Source organism: Kogia breviceps, chromosome 8, assembly GCF_026419965.1.
Source record: "Kogia breviceps isolate mKogBre1 chromosome 8, mKogBre1 haplotype 1, whole genome shotgun sequence".
Taxonomy (NCBI): domain Eukaryota; kingdom Metazoa; phylum Chordata; class Mammalia; order Artiodactyla; family Physeteridae; genus Kogia; species Kogia breviceps.
Window position 1 is genome coordinate 113304529 of NC_081317.1, and position 18496 is coordinate 113323024.

General features: G+C 46.1%; 1 protein-coding gene across 3 annotated transcripts in view; it reads right to left on the bottom strand.

Annotated features, from left to right (window-relative positions):
• The window catches only part of GALNTL6 (polypeptide N-acetylgalactosaminyltransferase like 6), a 1725164-nt gene that overhangs the window by 27863 nt on the left and 1678805 nt on the right, over positions 1-18496 (bottom strand). The window lies entirely within an intron of this gene.

The window sequence follows — 18496 nt, forward strand, 5'->3', positions numbered from 1 at the left end:
AAACCTTTCCATGCCTTTGTAGAGTCCTGGATTATCATAATCCCTTTAGGTACCACTAAGAATGGAAACAAGAACGGGATATACTCAAGTGATTGTTTTAGTCACGGTTCGGAGTCTCTCCAGGATGGAAGGATGCCTGAACGGGGCCTGATCCTCCCGGGATGGGGCAATGAGGCAGAGAGGAGGTTGTCATGTGAGATGTACTGGGTATTACGAATGGAATAAGTGATGCCTGGATGGGGTGCGATGGAGAGAGCTGTTTCATTTCCACTTCCTTTAGGAGTAGAGGCCGGTATAGTGTCATTCAGGAGGGAATCAACGCGCGGGATACCAGTTTCCGTATCCACGGAATTTGGCAACAGCTGGGGTTTGTCTTCTGCTACTGGACCACTGTTCTCGGGGTGTCTGTCCCCGATGACAGGGGACGTGAAATAATGGAGGACACAGGGCAACAGTTCTGAACCTACTTTGGCCTACGGACCTCTCCGAGAATCCAAGGAGAGCTATGGACGCTCTTGCAAAAACAAGTGGGCAAACTGTAAGTGGACACACACAAGCACTTTTCCTGTTCACTTTCCTGGGCACCATAGACTCCACATTTGAAGGTGAGAGAGGGGAAATGTTTGCCGCCCGCCCATCCCCCCTCCCCGCCTGCAGATGAATTGACTCTGTCCTCTTAGTCGCGTGGGCGATCTTGAAGGACAGGGGGTGAGCTGGACCGTGTCGGCGAGCACCCCAGTCATCCTCACTTCCTTCACCTCTTCTCCACCTCCTCCGTCAAGCACCAGGGGGGAGTTTTACCGTGGAATTTGGGGGAGCCACGCTTAAAATAGGCCTCCTGTGGGCTCAGTTCCCAGGTGTGTGATCCAGTTTATTTGGTGAAAGAGAAGCACCCCGAGGGGAAGAAGGCTGAGCTTGCATCTCTCTCCGGAGGCCAGCCTCCGCCAGCGCCCGTCTGGTCTCATCCGGGGCCAGGGTGTTGGTTTCTAAAGCTGCTCCCGCCGAGGGCTGACGCAGAGAACTCTGGACAGAGCTCTCTCTTTACTCTCGGCCACTGAATTCACAGACTCACTCTTCTTCGAGAACCAGTGTCAATGGATGCTAAAGGCACCTTCAGGGCACTCTTGTTCCCTCTCCTGAGTCCAGGAGCTCCGATCCGCGGGGAGGGAAAAGCAGCTGCTATCGGTTGATGGCCTCACGCGGCCGCGGAGGCACCGGCTGCACGGGCTCTGCTCCTGGAAGAGAAGGACTCGCAGAAGCAAAGGACCTGGAGCAGCCAGGGATGCCCGAGGATCCGCACCAAAGCCATCAGAGGGCCTCTTTCTCTTTCTAAATGCTCCGAGCGTGAAAGGGCTCCGGCAGGGGTAGAGAAAACCGTTTTCTAAACTCTTGAATGTTCTTTTTTTTTTTTTAATGAGAAATTTTTAAAAAACTTTTTATTTTATATTGCAGTATAGTTGATTAACAATGTTGTGTTAGTTTCAGGTGTACAGCAGAGTGATTCAGTGGTGCATATACATGTATCCATTCTTTTTCAAATTCTTCTTTCGTTTAGGTTGTTATCTAATACTGAGCAGAGTTCTCCGTGCTAATACAGTAGGTCCATGTGGGTTATCCATTTTAAAGATAGCGTGTACGTGTCAACGAGAAAGTTTTTGAATATGCACCCTCAATTAAGTGTAAAATTACGGATAAATTATATACATAATTCCTGTCCTTGAATGTTCTAAATTCTCACGCAAATGGCATCTTTGTAGACGATGGGATTGATGGCTGCAGAAACCAAATTTCAAGTTTCCAAGCCATAACTGTCCACATCTGTGTAGATTTCAGCTCATTATTTTGCCGGAGAAGAGATGCGGAGAGCTCCCTAGACGACAAGGCCGGCACATCAGGCCAGCCTCACCTGCTGCTGCTTTCATTCCCACCTCTTCAGCCAGAACACACATCCCATCCTCGGCTCAGAAGCACAGCTCTGTCATAATAAACAGTTGAGTAAAATCCCAACAGAACGGACCCGAATACTTGCTTATCCATTTGAATAAAGTTTTCTTTCTAAAAAAAAAGTAGACAAGAAAAAACACAAATGATTTGGACTTTTTCCCCACGGACTCTGTATTTGCGGCTGAAGGAAAAGCAGTTCACAGGCAAACACAGGCCCAGATCTAGGACAGGGACACTGGATATCAACGCAGAGCAGGGAATCTTCCTGTCCTGTTCCTCCGACATCCACACCGGGACTCGGCAGCGCTAACATTGCATCAAGGAATCTGAGAGACACGGGGCAGGATTAGAGAGTGAGGTGGTGCCTGACTAGGAGCGGGTGGGAAGCAGGAGAAAAATGGGGCAAAAGGGACTCAAGGTCTATGACAGGAGTACAGAGATAATCTGTCGGACAAGGATTAGGAAAAGGTCTGGAAGAGAGTGAAGGATTTCTTAGGTCTGCAAGAGACGTCAGGCTCACATGGAACCTTGGCTTTTCCCCCCCAACACGAGAAGTTTTAGAAAAGAGGCACAGGAGGGGCTTCCCTGGTGGTGCAGTGGTTGAGAGTCCGCCTGCCGATGCAGGGGACGCGGGTTCGTGCCCCGGTCCGGGAAGATCCCACGTGCCGCGGAGCGGCGGGGCCCGTGAGCCGTGGCCGCTGAGCCTGCGCGTCCGGAGCCTGTGCTCCACAACGGGACGGGCCACGGCAGTGAGAGGCCCGCGTACCAAAAAAAAAAAAGAGGCACAGGAGAAGGGGCGTGTGAAATAAATGCCGAGGTGGCTGATAGGTAATTCAGTTGGTTGTCGAAGAGAGACTCGCCTCAGCTCAACAAACGCTAGAGCATGGTTTGCTATCCTTTCGCCACCCATAGACTTGGGGTGTTTTAAGTAAGAAGTGGTACGTTCGTGACTCATTCAACAAACATTAAGCACCTGGTATGTCCCAGCCACTATGCTAGATACTGGTATACAGTGAAAAATCAGAAAGGATTTGTGGGTGAAATGGTGCAGGGGGTCAACAGGTATAGACTTCCAGGGGATTTCCCTGGCGGTCCAGCGGTTAAGACTCCAAGCTTCCAATGCAGGGGGCGCGGGCTCGATCCCTGATCGGGGTCCCACATGCCACGCTGCCCCCCCGCCCACAAAAAATGCTAAAAAAAGGTACAGACTTCCAGCTATAAAATAAGTTAAGTCCTGGGGGCGTGATGTATAGCACGGTCAGGACAGTTAACCATACTGTGTTGTATATTTGAAAGCTGCTAAGACAGTAGGTCTTTTTTTTTTTTTTTTTTTTTTTTGCGGTACGCGGGCCTCTCACTGCTGCGGCCTCTCCCGCCACGGAGCACAGGCTCCGGACGCGCAGGCGCAGCGGCCACGGCTCACGGGCCCAGCCGCTCCGCGGCACGTGGGATCCTCCCGGACCGGGGCACGAACCCGTGTCTCCTGCATCGGCAGGCGGATTCTCAACCACTGCGCCACCAGGGAAGCCCGACAGTAGGTCTTAAATGCTTTCATCACAAGAAAATTAGTCACTCTGTGGTGACAGATGTTAACTAGACTTATCGTGGTGATCATTTTGTAATATGTACAAATATCAAATCATTATGTGGACACCTGAAAGTAATATGTTACAGGTCAATTATATCTCAGTTTAAAAAATTCATAAAAATAAATTCTAATTCAACCCTCCAAAAATCTCTCCCCATGGGCTTCCCTGGTGGCGCAGTGGTTGAGAGTCCGCCTGCCGATGCAGGGGACGCGGGTTCGTGCCCCGGTCCGGGAGGATCCCACGTGCCGCGGAGCGGCTGGGCCCGTGAGCCGTGGCCGCTGCGCCTGCGCGTCCGGAGCCTGTGCTCCGCAACGGGAGAGGCCGCAGCGGTGAGAGGCCTGCGTACCGGAAAAAAAAAAAAAAAAAAAAAAAAAAATCTGTACCCTTCTTTGAAAGCATGCCTAGTCCCTTGTGATCCAGAAAGTTTTGACGCATCAGGACCAATGATTCCTGAACCCCCTCTGGCATGGTGTCCTCACTGGCGGGGCATGTCTGGGGGAGATGAAGACCCCCGGGTGGGGTCAGGGTCCTCAAGACCGTGAAGACAGCTGCAGAGACGTCCATCATTTTATTGATGGGCTCCAAAAGCTGTTCCTTAGTGATTCTCCTTCCTGTGGACAACATTTCTTTAAATCCCAGAGTTCTGCCGGTGATATGATTTTTTCTTTCTGGGAAAACTGTGACCTTTTTGGTGCCCATGGCATGCTGTAGCACCGAGAGGTCTTCGCAGGCACCTCAGCTGCCAATACACCCGATGGGGCCAGTTTCCTTTCAGGGTCTTGCAGCTTTGATTGAATTTGACTAGTAGAGCAGGGAAACGATTTCTGTTCTGAGAGCCCATAGACCTTTTTATTTTTTTAAACTCAGCTTTTATTGACATATAAAATTAGATATTTATTTATTTTATTCGTTTTTAAAATTTATTTTTGGCTGCGTTGGGTCTTTGTTGCTGCTGCGTGCGGGCTTTCTCTAGGTGCGGTGAGTGGGGGCTACTCTTCGTTGCGGTGCACGGGCTTCTCATTGCGCTGGCTTCTCCTGTTGTGGAGCACGGGCTCTAGGGCACGTGGGCTTCAGTTGTTGTGGCACACGGGCTCACTAGTTGTGGCGCACGGGCTTAGTTCCTCTGCAGCATGTGGGATCTTTCCAGACCAGGGCTGGGACCCGTGTCCCCCGCATTGGCAGGTGGATTCTTAACCACTGCACCACCAGGGAAGTCCTAAAATTAGATATTTAACGTATGCATTGTGGTGAGTGAATATACGTTTACTCTGTGAACAGATTCTCCTCATTTAGTTAATTAACACAGCCATCACCTCACATATTTATCTTTTTTTTTTTTTTTGTAAGAACATTCAAGTTCTCCTTGCTTAGCTTGTTTCAACTGTACAATCCGGTATTATCAACTACAGTCAGTGTGTTTTACATTAGAGCCTCAGACTTTGTTCGTCTTATTCCTGCCTTGGATGTGTGCTGCGTTCTACTCACAACCAGGCCCAGCACGTGTTACAAGGGACCCACTAGCGTTTAACAGTTACTTCTCTTTGAATCGCTACCACCTGATTCATATGACTGACCTCCCTACATACTTGCCCGGCCCCAGCTGGTGATTGTTCTAACCTTGAGGTCAGAACGTCTCCACCATGATACCTCATCCAATGGGAGGGAAGGGGTGTGCTCCTCTGCTGGTTTCCCTGGTAACTGACGAGCTCACCTGACATCGATCCCCTTATAACTGGGTTTCCCCCTGCCCCTGGGAGCCAAGACTGTCTCCCTGTCCTGCCCGCCGTCCACCGTTCACAGTGGGGAGTGGCCCCAGGACCCTGCCTCAGACGTGTAAGCTCCCCTATGCATTAATCCCTGATGCCTCTGTCACGGACTCTGGGCTCTTCCTTCCGTCTTAAAGCTGGGCAAGTACAGGCCTTGTAGGCCTGCGGGGTGCAGGCCGACATTTGGTGGAGCAGCCAGGAGACGGAGGAAACGCCCGTGAGCACCGAGATGGTGGGAAGTTAGGAGGGGGAATGGACCGTTTTGGGGCCGCCCACTAACATGTGGGGCCTGAAAGTTTCGGGGGGTAACCCTGGGGTGGCCGTCCACTAGGATCGGGGTCTTGCAGTGGCTGTCCTTGATGAATGGGGGCCGCCGAGAGAGTACAGAGAACTCCTAGACACCCCTACGGCTGCTGCAGAGATATTGGCCACAGCTGTGGGCTGGCCGTTGCCTTTTATATTAAGAAAGGCCATGGAGGCTGAGCTAAGAGCCGAGGCGAAGGTTAACTTGAATGCTAATTCCTGTTCCTCTGCACGCGAGGCGTGTGCATGTGTGTGAATGATATGGATTATTCTCTATTCCTGTTATTTGTTTAAACCGAATCGGCTATTTAGAAACTAAAAAACAGCCGTGAAAATGGCCAAAAGGGGAAGCTTTTGACATTCTAAAACAGGTTTTTGCTTATGCTGTTAGAGGAATTTGGCTTTCTAGGTGGAATTGGTATTTCTCTCCCTGTGCCTTTTGAGATATGAATGATCTACCTGGGCTCTCAGGAACTTTAATCCCTGAGAGTGAAGACAAAAAAGAGAGGCCTTTTAAGCTGTAGCAGGAAAACTGTGAGATCTCTGTGTCTGTAGAGACATATGCATGTCTATGTGTACCTTATAAATATGAGGTATTTATCTGCGTCTAGATGGCGTTGCCAAGATTGGTTTGTGGATGAGCTCTGTTTATTTGCTTAAAAGAAATTACAAGCTTGTATGAATTCTTGGACATAGAATGAATTCCAGGTTCATGTGATCTGGGAAATATTCAGTACTGAATTGATATTTGTTATTGAAGCTACTGAAGCTTGTTGGTTTGATTGATATAGATATGTTTTTAGAGTCATCAATGTTAAGTATAATACTTCTGTTGTACCTAGGTTTACTGGAGGTCAAATAAGACCTTATTATATCTGTTGCAAATTTGTCAGCAAGGAAAATAACTTGATATGATGAAACTTAAATGTAAATGAGATAAGAGCTTTTAGGTAAACTCTATAAGAATAATTATGTTTTGGAAATATCTATCTAAAATAGTCCCTCCAGATTTTGCTAACTTGAAACTAAACTAAGTTAAATAAAGAGAATTCATTGACTATCTGGGTCATTTCAAATGGGATAAAATATTAGAAGATTAATTGCTGGGTGAGTCTAAGTTTACCAACCTCTGCCTTCCTGGGAGAGGAAGACTAAAGCATAAATTATCCAATCAGGAAATGCCGGTATGACAAACAGTTCACATTTACTTGCCTCTTGGTTTTTGGTTGGTTCATTTCCTTTGAATATATACCCAGAAGTGGGATTGCTGGATCATCGGAGTACCACACATTTTTGATTACTGTAACTTTGTGTTGCGTTTTGAAATCAGGAAGTGTGAGTCCTCCAACTTTGTTCTTCTTCTTCAAGGTTGTTTTGACTATTTAGGATTCTTCAGATTCCATATGAACTTCAGAACGAGTTTTTCTATTGCTGCAAAAAACGCCCTTGGAGTTTTTATAGGGATTGCCTGTAGATTTCTTTGAGTAGTGTTGCCACAGTATTTTTGGGTAGTATTAACAATATTGTCTCCTAATCCATGAACATTTATCTAGATCTTTTAAAATTTCTTTCAGTAATGTTTGTATATGTCTTTTGCCGTGTTGGTTAAATTTATTCTTACATGTATTTACTTTTAGAAAGAAATATGTATATAGGAGTATAGATTCTGGAATTAGACTATCTGGGTTTAGAGTCTGATGTCACCATTTACTAGCTGTGGGCCTTTAGGCAACTTATTTAGCTTCTTTTTGCCTCAGTTTACTCTTCTGTAAAATGAAGATAATAATAATGATACATGATAAATTTGATGTCATGATTAAATGAGATTATACGTAAAAGGTGCTTGCATTAGTGTCTGGTTCATACTAATTGCTCCATAAACGTTAGCTTTATTGTAGTACTAGCAGAAGCAGTATTTGGATGCATAGAAAAATGAGGCTGGGGGTAGATTGGTGCCATTTTGGGAAGGTCACAAATACCAAGATAAGCAATGTAGACCTTGTGCTGTTGGCAGAGAGAATTATTAGAAGTTTTTGATTAGAAAGTCTTATTTTAGGCAGTCCATTCTGGTGTTAATGGGAAAGAGATGAAGAGTAATGCTGTTGCGAGCATAGGCATCAGTTCTAATTGATAATGAGAATCTGAACTCTGGTAGAGGTGGTGATAGAATGTGTCCAAAGAATGTATATGTACTCAAAGGGAGAGGTGTACTGCAGACACATTTCTTTTTCAGACAACATTTGCAGATCTTGACGATCATTTGCTTGTGGATAATGAAGATGTGCTGAGTTTGAGGTGTCTTGGTGACATCCATACATAGACAGTCTGAAGTTTGGGAGAGAGGTCAGTGTAAGAAATTCAGATTTGGAAATCATCCACTATGCCGATTATTAAGACATCGCCTCTCAACTCCACACCTACCCCCTCTGTCTTGCTTTGTGGTACTCAGTGTGGACCCTGTAGACATTTTCCTCGCACCGGTTACAACTGTAGGCTTTACTAATGGAAGGTTCAGAGCAGGAGGAAGGCTCTTTCCTTCTGTGCCCTGTGTGCCCTGTTTTCCCATGTGTATCAGCACGTGGGCGTGTGGGGTGGGGCAGAAGGAAGCGGCCTCACCTGAGAGGTCCTCATGGATTCGCAGGGGCTCCTGCCTCCTGCAGGTGTCCTCACCACCACCTGGCAGGGCTGTTTGCAGCAGCCATACCTGGCAAAGGAGGCCTGACCTTCCTCCTTGCTGGGGGAGGGGAGGAGTGGGGGAAGGGGGAGGGGGAGGGGGGAAGGGGGAGGGGTGGGGGAGGGGAAGGGAAGAGGTGGGGGAAGGGGGAGGGGAAAAGTGGGAGAAGGGGGAGGGGTGGGGCAGGGGAGAGGTGGGGGAGGGGAGGGGTGGGGAGAGGTGGGGGAGGGGTGGGGCGGGGGAGAGGTGGGGGAGGGGTGGGGGAGGGGAAGGGGAGGGGTGGGCTCTCCTCCTAAGCCTCTGAGTTCCCGCCTTGCTCACATTCCCTGAACGTGGCTACTTCTGTGCCCTTTAAAGTCCATTTTACCCCTTTTACTAGTTAACGCTTTTCTGCCCATGAGAATTTCCCTGTTCAGATGACTGGTGTGACTTCGGCCTCCTGCCTGGAATCTGACTGAGTAATAGAGTCAGAGGAGGATGTGATATTGCACAGCAAAGAGGAGCAGGAGGGTTGAGGATGGAATTCCGGGGAATGGTTTCTCTGGGAAGCAGGCAAAGAACGAGTTGTCGGGGAAAAAGCCGGGAAAGTTAGAGGAGAGCCAGAGAGAAGGCAAAGAGAAGGGTTTCAAGAAGGGAACGTGGAGGGGGGCGGGGGTCAGTAGGGTCCAATTCCTTAGTGAGGTCATGGGGGGCTGGGAGGGCCCGTCGGACTTGGCCGCTAGGAGGTCCCCAGGGGTCTTTCTGAGGACAGTTTCAATTTCCAAGGTCAGTGAAGGCAGGAGACAGATGGCCAAGTGGACAGAGGAAAAATGGGAGGCAACCAATGCAAGCTCCTCTTTCAGGAAGCTTGACCCCAATGGGAATGAGGAAGAGCAGAATTGACACGGAACAACCTTTCTGGGATGGGGAGACTTGAGGACAGAATTGTAGAGGAGCCCTCCCCAGTTCATGTGCGGCGGATAGAAAAAATTGTGAGGTGCTTTCAGAAATTAAAAACAGCAGATGGAGGGGGGAGGGATAAGGTAGGAGTTTGGGATTAAAATATACACACGTTTATATATAAAATAGATAAACAACAAAGACCTGCTGTAGAGCACAGTACCCAGTATCTTGTAGTAACCTATAATGGAAAAGACTGAAAAAGAAAAAAAAAAAAAAATATATATATATATAATCTGAATCACTTTGCTGTACACCTGAAACTAACACAACATTGCAACATTGGCAATCAACTGTACTCCATAAAAATTAAAAAAAAACCCAGCATATAAATGCAAAGTACTGAAAACGCTCTCATGATCCTTCTAGGACCTTCGCTGTGGAAGTTCTGCCTTGTGGCCGTCACACTCTTTCTGCTCGAGCAGATCATTCCACCCCTAATTGCTCCGTGCCAGTGGCGTCCCGTGGCTGCTGGCGGAGACGACTCCTGCCTTTCCTAGAAATTAAGCCCGCAGAGATTATTTTCCTATCGTATGCACATTTTCCTCTTCTGAATTTACCATAAACTTAATTGCTTTGGCATCTCTTTCTTGCCCTGGGACCTGCTGGAACTGCTCATTTTGGAAGGCTGGCTTACGTTATGCAAGAAAACCATGAGCCCACGGCAGAACTATTACCATAGGGCCTGCAGACTTATGTGTGTTCTGCTCCAAATAGTCTCTTTCTAAAGCTATGTCCTGCCACTTGAAATGAAGCACTGTGAGTATTGTTTGTGAAATAACAATATCCAGTGTCAGAACAGAACTTTCAGATTAAGGATTAATCGCCAAAAACATTTTGATTTGCGCAAATAGATATGGAGGAGGATTTGTATAAACAAACCACTTACTAGAGTTATGATAAGCAATTTTCTCTGATAGAAGGAAGAGAAATGAGAGTACCTACTTCGTACGAAATTGGGAGCTTTCACAACCATTATTTCACTTCTTCATCTGCACCACTGCTGTGCTGTGTATCCATTCCCATTGGCAACTGAGGCTCTGGGAAATTAAATGGTTTGTCCATGATTATACGACCGGAATTTGTACCTATGTCTCTGATCCCTAGATCTGAGCTCTTACACCACATTATGGAAATGGATATAATTAATTCACCAGAAAAGTGCAGTTTGGGGTGATAAATCTGTAGTAAATGCTTTAGTGAGCTCAAAGGGATACATGGAGATGAAAGAAAGCTATGAACCCTTGGGTTTAGAAAAGAAGAGATCTTAGTCCAAATTTGCGTTGGAGTCTGACTGAGGTAGAGAAGCTGAAGCAGTGTTAGAAATAAAACCACTTAAAAAAAAATCAAAGCAACATAAATATCCATTATCCATTGATAGGGAATTGTTGAAATACATTATGATAGAGGCATAAAATGGAATACTTTGTAGCCATTACAGATAATGATGTGTCACATCGTAAATCAGCTATACTTCAACAACAACAACAACAAACAAAACAAAAAAGAAATAAAACCACTTTAACGATCAGGGAGCTTTGGTAAAGCACTGGCAGCCCAGGGCTGGAGAAGTGACCAGTGGTCCAGGTCCAGGGCTGAAGGGGCCCAGCTGCTTGCCCACGATGGCTGGACTCTGGGCGGGGGGAAAGGGTGCTGGTACCAGAGAAGGCATCATGGGGGTGTTAAGGGGAGCAAGCATTTCCTGACCTCTGCACGAGGCCCTAGATTTTGAATCTGGCTTTTTAAAAGAGTCCACTTTCCGGGGCTTCCCTGGTGGCGCAGTGGTTAAGAGTCCGCCTGCCAATGCAGGAGACACGGGTTCGATCCCTGGTTCTGGAAGATCCCACATGCCGCGGAGCAACTAAGCCCGTGCGCCACAACTACTGAGCCCGCGCGCCTAGAGCCCGTGCTCCGCAACAAGAGAAGCCACCGCGATGAGAAGCCCGCGCACCGCAACGAAGAGTAGCCCCCGCTCGCCGCAACTAGAGACAGCCCGCGCGCAGCAACGCAGACCCAATGCAGCCAAAAAGAAAAAAAAAAGAAAAGTCCACTTTCCAAAAAGAAAAATTAGAAAATGGCAGAATAGTGCTGACTTATATATCCTTTGCAAAGCAGAGAAGACGGGACAATTGTGATCTCCGGAGCACACAGAATACGAACTCTTAGTAACTATGATTTTTTTTGTTTGTTTTTGTTTGGATTTTTTCCCCTTAGGTTTTGGTGTTGTAATTTCACAAAGGCAAGGAAGGAACTAGTCTAGTACACATCCTCGAAGGGGTGCACGGCTGGCAAAAGCCAGTGACCGGCTGGCTCGGCCGAGCAAAAGTTTCTGAAAGCTCAGGCGGCGATTATGCACGCTTTGGTTTGAGTTATGCTCGCACATGTTATGAGACAAAAGCGCATTGTATGTCAGAAACATGAAAGCAGACCTTTTTTGGGTAAAGTGTTAAGGAGTAGCTTAGGAGATGAACAGAGTCACCCATGCCCTGGTTTTCTCCCTGCAATTTACAAAACTCAGACTAGTCCGTTAAAGCTGAACAGGAGGAGGGGAAATGAGACCTGAAGGCAAATTTTACAGGGAGAGTTCAAGAGCATCTACAGGAAAAGTTGCCAGAAGGAGGTCTGAGAGTCGGGAGTTAATATGAGTAGTCAGAGCAGAGAAGGAATCTAGGAGGAGACCGCTTCCCACGCTGCTAACAGCAGCGACAGCACCCCTGTGTGTCAAGGGGTTTACGAGCAGGGATGCTGCTTTGAAGGCAGTGCCCTCGGGAGAAGCTGGCTCGTGTGCAGTGTGGCCCCATCTCTGCCGAGATTGTGGGGAGACACCCCGGCAAGGTGGCTGTTACCGCTCTCGGAAAGCAGCACGGAGGCATCTCCGCAGACTCGGCCCCGTTGTACACCTCATCTCTTAACGAATACCTTGACATTTCCTCTTGCTGTCGTTCTCCCCTGGAGTGCTGTTCTGTGAATACGAAAACACTCCTGCCAATGCTGCGTTCATCTATGACTTGCCAGTAAATCTCCGATGTGCTCCAGGGTAATCGTGAAAATGCACCTCCAACATCATCCTCAAGGATCTGAGGGTAATAGCCACAGGCGTCGAAAATAAAGCAACTTTTTTAGTCCCTGAGAGATGATTTATACAACATGGTGTCCAGATAAAATAATTCTTCCTGTTGAGTTCAGGTCAGATCATTGAAATGTGGGCAGGTGTAAAAGCTTAGCGGATAGAGGGATGTTAAGCTCTTGTGTAAAATTCAGGACTGTTAGTTAACGAAAATCTGCAATCAAATTCATAGAGTTGATTCTGAGAAGGATGTGACCCTTTGACCTGGACAGGATTGCAGCAAAATCCCTGAGACACAGGATCATTTGTGGGCTTTTAAAGTTCTCTGGAGAAGTTGGTTCTCTTGAACTCATTCGTGCGTTTAATAGCCGTCCTTCTAAGGAAGGTCAGCAAATTGTCCTTATTTTCAAGTAAGATAATTCAGGGTCTGAGTTTTCTACTGTAAATTTCATCATTGTTAAACACACCATATTAAAAGAGGTGACTTGGGTCTTTAAGGGGAATAAAGGTGAAAATGTCAAATTGCATTTGGGATACTAACTAGTAGTGCAATACGTGGTATAACTGCTTCCCTGAAATATTTCTTTGCGGGCCCTCGATTATGAAGCTGTTAACATTTTCATTTCGTAGAGGACAAAGCTGAGTGGTGATAAAAATATTCCCACTCGCTTTCTTACCATCTGACACAAAATCAAACAGATGGGGAACAGAAATAGTGAGCTTTGGAGGCCAGCCTTAAAATTCTGAGTCACACCGACCAGCATTCCACCACTGTGTCCTGCATCAAGGGAAATTCGTGCAAAACTAATAAGAAAACTGTTTAATATTTCCTATGGAAAAGCAAATGTTCTTTCTCCAAACCAGTGACACCAGAAATTCCACCCTGGAGCGCCATCTAATGCAAAAACCAGTGTAATAATCTCTGAATGCCTGAATGCTCCTCTGGTCAGCTTTCTGAATGATAACATCACATTTCCTTGTCATCTGAGCATTTTGCATAATCTCCCTGCTCTCAAATTTCTCAACTGAATGTCATTAATCAGGACAGACTCAATGGGTGGATAGTTCTGAGAACGAGCTAATTGGGGTTTGATGAGATTGTGAGTTATCCTTTCTCTGGGAGCGAGTGAGATGTTATTTTCCCCTGAAAATAGAGCAGGACAGAACAACAAGACAAAACCATGCAGAGAGGTCTGCGAAACAAAAGAGGTCTTAAAGAAAGCCACCATTAGTCTCGTTCTGGTGTAATGAGTCTGGGTCCACATACAACCTAAACAGCCGGTCCAGGCAAGTTCAAGAGGAAGTTTGGCAGGCTCACCCTAGTGTCAGGTGGCTTTGGGAGGCCAAGGGCTGGTTCTGCTTCTTGCAGGATCCTGCAGTGTTACCTCAAGCCAGTGAGCTTGCGGAGAAGCTATGCCTTAACCATCTCTGTAACTCCAGCCCCTGGCGTCGTTCTTGGCGTATAATGAATTCATCAGCTGGGCTGCCGTAATGAAATACCACTAACTGGGCGGCTTAAACAACAGGAATTTATTTCGTACAGTTCTGGGGGCCGGAGGTCTCAGATCAAGGTGTCAGTGGGTTTGGTTTCCTCTGAGGCCTCCCTCCTTGGCATGAAGACGGCAGCCTTGTTATTGTGTTTTCACATGGCCTTTTCTCTGGCACCTGGTGTCTTTTCTTACAAGGACACTAGTCCTATAGGGTTAGGGCCTCACCCTTATTACCTCATTTAATGTTAATTACCTCCTTGAAGGCCCTATGTCCAAATAGTTATATTGTTGAAGGGTTAGGGCTTCAACTTATGCATTTGGGAGGTGGGGGACATAATTCAGTCCGTAACATATAGTACTTACTCAATAATTGCCTTTTAAGTAAAGAAAAAGGTTAACTGTTTTTCTAGCTAGTTTCTCTGCTGATGAATGAGGGGGTCACGATGACAGCTATTATTATTCTGGCAATTGATCTTAGGGTTTTACAAAGAGGCTTCACTAAACGTTGAATTTTTCAAATGATTTCAAGGGAATTTTTTGCTAGACCTATTTGTTGGATGCACTGAATGTCCACTTCCTGTTACGACACACACACACACACCAGGCCTATTCAGGAGATGGCTGGAGTCGCAAAGCCCCTGGCTTGGACTCATCTCTCAAATCCCTTCCCCAAGTCCTGACTGCTCTCCTCTTATTGCTGGAATTAGGTCACGGGCAAAGCTCCAGCAATGACTTTTTAAAAAACATTTTTATTGGAGTATAATTGCTCTACAGTGTTGTGTTAGTTTCTGCTTTATAACAAAGTGAATCAGCTATATGTATACATATATCCCCATATCTCGTCCCTCTTGCGTCTCCCTCCCTCCCTCCCTCCCTATCCCACCCCTCTAGGTGGTCACAAAGCACCGAGCTGATCTCCCTGCAGCAATTGCTTTTTGAGCTACAGGTGGCCCTCTAGCTGAATGTGATGCTTGCCTGGTTTATATTTTGAGCCCTGTCTTAATCTTTTCATTCAAGGCTGTCAGGATCGTTTTATGTAAGCGATTTTAAACTTTTTTGGAATCTGATGAAAGCTATGGACTCTCCAGAAAAGAATACATATACACAAAGTATTCTTGCTTTATATGTCTGGTGGCCCATTAAGACTGTTTCACAGACACATGGGAGCTTAGAATTTGCTTTTTGGAATGCACGATCTGAAAACGTCCCTGTACCCATGGGCATTGGTAGACAATAAAATGGCTAGAGTTTTTGCTTTAAAAAAAACAGCGGAGAGCAGTCTTACGCAAAAACGTCTTGAATCTCTGCCTTGCCTATGACTTAGGTACCGTATTGCCTCCTCTATCCATTTGTAATGCAAATCAGGGTTTCCACAGCAGTAAATAATAAGAGCCAACATTCCATTGAGAGCTTCCTGTGTTAGCCCTGTGCTGGGTGCTTTCCATGGATTATTTCATTTAACTGTCACAACAGCTCTTTGAGGTAGGTACTATTGTATTTCTGTTTTGCAATGAGGAAACCAAGGTATATTAGCTTCCTGTAGCTGCTGTAACAAATTACCACAATCTTGGTGGCTTAAAACAATTGAAATGTAGTCTCTCACAGTTTTGGAGGCCAGAAGTCCAAAATCAAAGTGTTAACTGGGCTGTGCTCCCTCCAAAGGCAATTATACACAAAATAATTGATAGCAAAGACTTGAACAGGTATTTGTACACCCATGTTCATAGCAACATTATTTGCAATAGCCAAAACGTGGAAACAGCCTAAGCTTCCATTAACGGATGAATGGGTAAACAAAATGTGGAATATACGTACAAGGGAATATTATTTTGCCTTAAAAATGGATGAAGTTCTGATGCATGCTACAACACAGATGAATCTTGAAGACATTATACTAAGTGAAAAAAGCCAGCCCCCAAAGGGCAAACATTGTGTGGTTCTACTTCTCAGTTTCCGTAGAAACAGGGAGCAGAATAGAAGTTACCAGGGCGTGGGGGAGGCAGGAATGGAGAGCTGGCTCCTGGGGACAGAGTTTCAGGTTGGGGTGACGGAAAGTTCTGGAGATGGATGCTGGGGATGGTTACACCCCAGTTAAATACATTGTGAATGTATTTAACACCACTGAACTGTGTTTAAAAATAGCTAAAAAGGTAAATTTTATGTTATGTATATTTCACAATAATAAAAAAAATAGAGCTTCCCTGGTGGCGCAGCGGTTAAGAATCCACCTGCCAGTGAGGGGGACACGGGTTCGAGCCCCGGTCCGGGAAGATCCCACATGCCGTGGAGCACCTAAGCCCGTGCGCCGCAACTACTGAGCCCGCGCTCTAGAGCCCGCGAGCCACAGCTACTGAGCCCACGTGCCACAACTACTGAAGCCCACGCGCCTAGAGCCCGTGCTCTACCATAAGAGAAGCCACCGCAGTGAGAAGCCCGCGCACCGCAACAAAGAGTAGCCCCCGCTCGCCGCAACTAGAGAAAGCCCGCGTGCAGCAATGAAGACCCAGCACGGCCAAAAATAAATAAATAAAATAAATTTAAAAAATAAAAATAAAAAAAATACAGTGCTTACTTGATGGTGATTTAGGAAGTTGTTTTCACTTTCTGTAAATCCATGAAAGAGAAGAAGCCAAGCTAAGGGGTGTGGAGATAATGGCAGGTCATATAAGGCAGGACTGAATTCCTTTGCTTTGGGGTGGATATCGGAAGAGACTTGTGCTTAATACGACCTCTGAATGAATAAAATTTTCTCCATGCATTTAGAACTTTCTATATCTCATGCCAACAACATATTTCACCCCCACTTACACAGAAGGAAAAATCTTACGAAGAGATATAACGTGACCTGCTCTTCTCTGATGGTATATAATTGTTTCCGGAGAGAGCTGTCTGGAAATCCCCCCAAAGGACTGGGGTTACTTCCGGTTGCAGGGAGGAAATTAAAACCAGCTGTAGGTAGTTGCAGGTGATAAGCATTTTTATTTTTATCTTCCCCTCTCTAATCCCACTTTATTCGGGACTAACTCCCTTCCAACCCATACTATCATCTTTAGAAACGAACCGAGATTGTTTTCTTAACGTACAAGTAGTCACGGCCGAGCTTTCCAGCCTATTGCCAGTGTTTATACCCAAGCAGGGCAGCTCAGAGGGTTCTTAAAACCAGAGAAAGCACTCTAATAAGCTGCCAGAGGCAAGTCTGCTTTTAAATTCATAAGCAACCTTATAATTCATTTGGAGCGGGAGAGAGAGCAAGAGAGAGAAGAAAGAAAGGAGTACCTGAGAAATGGGAGACGCTTGCAATTTTCTGCTCCACGTAACCCAGGTGTAGGTTCGATATGAACTTGAACTTCCCCCCACCAGTTGCTCATTCAGAATGTCACGGTTGGGGCTGACACTGTCCAATGAAATTGCTTTTTTCATTCAGTTTTCCTTGTTTTATTTAGTTTGCATCGTCTGTCCAAAACGTTTGCTGAAAATTGGATCTTTTAGAGGAGACCAAACCAGTTATCTTCAGGAGGAAATACTTGCTCATTTCACTTTGACATGAAACAGAATTAAGTGTAATTGCTCTCTTAGATATGGGAATTAGATATTTAATTGTCAATAACTACAGCAGACGTGGAATGAGTATCTTTGGGTTTTTCTGTATTCCTTTGGCTTTGACAAGGCCAGACTGTTAACACAACTCCAGTTACTTTAGCCATGAATTTTCATGTGCAGATACTGCGGAGACCATCACCGCTGCCCGTGCAGGCAGGAAGCTTCTGTTGCTCACTTGCCGTACGCCAGACCTGGAAGTAAGAGCTTTACATGCATAACTACAGTTAATCCTCCACTAACTCTAGAGCGTAGGGACTATCATTCTCATTTTACTGCTGAAGAAACTGAGAGATTAAAGTACCTCAACCGAGTGAACATATCCCATAAATGTTGGAGCTGGAATGTGAACGAACAGAGGTGGCTGGGAGTTCGGCGGAACGGAGGGTGTGTTCTGAACTTCGAGAAACCGAGAACGACAATCGTTTCCTGTTATTCTCGTATTTGTTTTTTTTATATTAATTTTTATTGGAGTCTAGTTGCTTTGCAATGTTGTGTTAGTTTCTGCTGTACAGCAAAATCGATCAGCTATACCTATGCATCTATCCCCTCTTATTTGGATTTCCTTCCAATGTAGGTCGCCACAGAGCACCGGATAGAGTTCCCTGTGCTATGCAGCAGGTTCTCATTAGTTATCTGTTTTATACATAGCAGTGTGTATGTGTGTCAGTCCCAATCTCCCAATCCATCCCACCCCGCTTTCCCCGCACTTGGTATTGTCCCTTCTCTACGTCTGTGTCTCTATTTCTGCCTTGCAAATAAGATCATCGTATTTGTCAAAACGTTGCACGTGGGGCTGGATGCGTGGCAGACCGAGATCGATCAAGTCTGTAGAAACAACGAATGAAGAAAGCCGAGGGATGTTCTGCACTTTCATTACCGCGTCCTCCTTTGGAAGTTGCTGCAACGTGACATTTTATGGGCTCCTTTGTATGCCCTCAGGTAGCCTGTGAATTTAAGGGGATGCATTGTGGGTTTGTTTTTTTGCGGGGTGCACAGGCCAGCCCCCAGGAACACTGAAGAAGAACGGTTCTGTCATGGCCTTTTGTGTGCGTGGAGACGTGGTCTCATCAGAAGCTGTTCTGGACGGTGAAGAGGGTTTCAAGAACGCTAGGATTGGGCTTCCC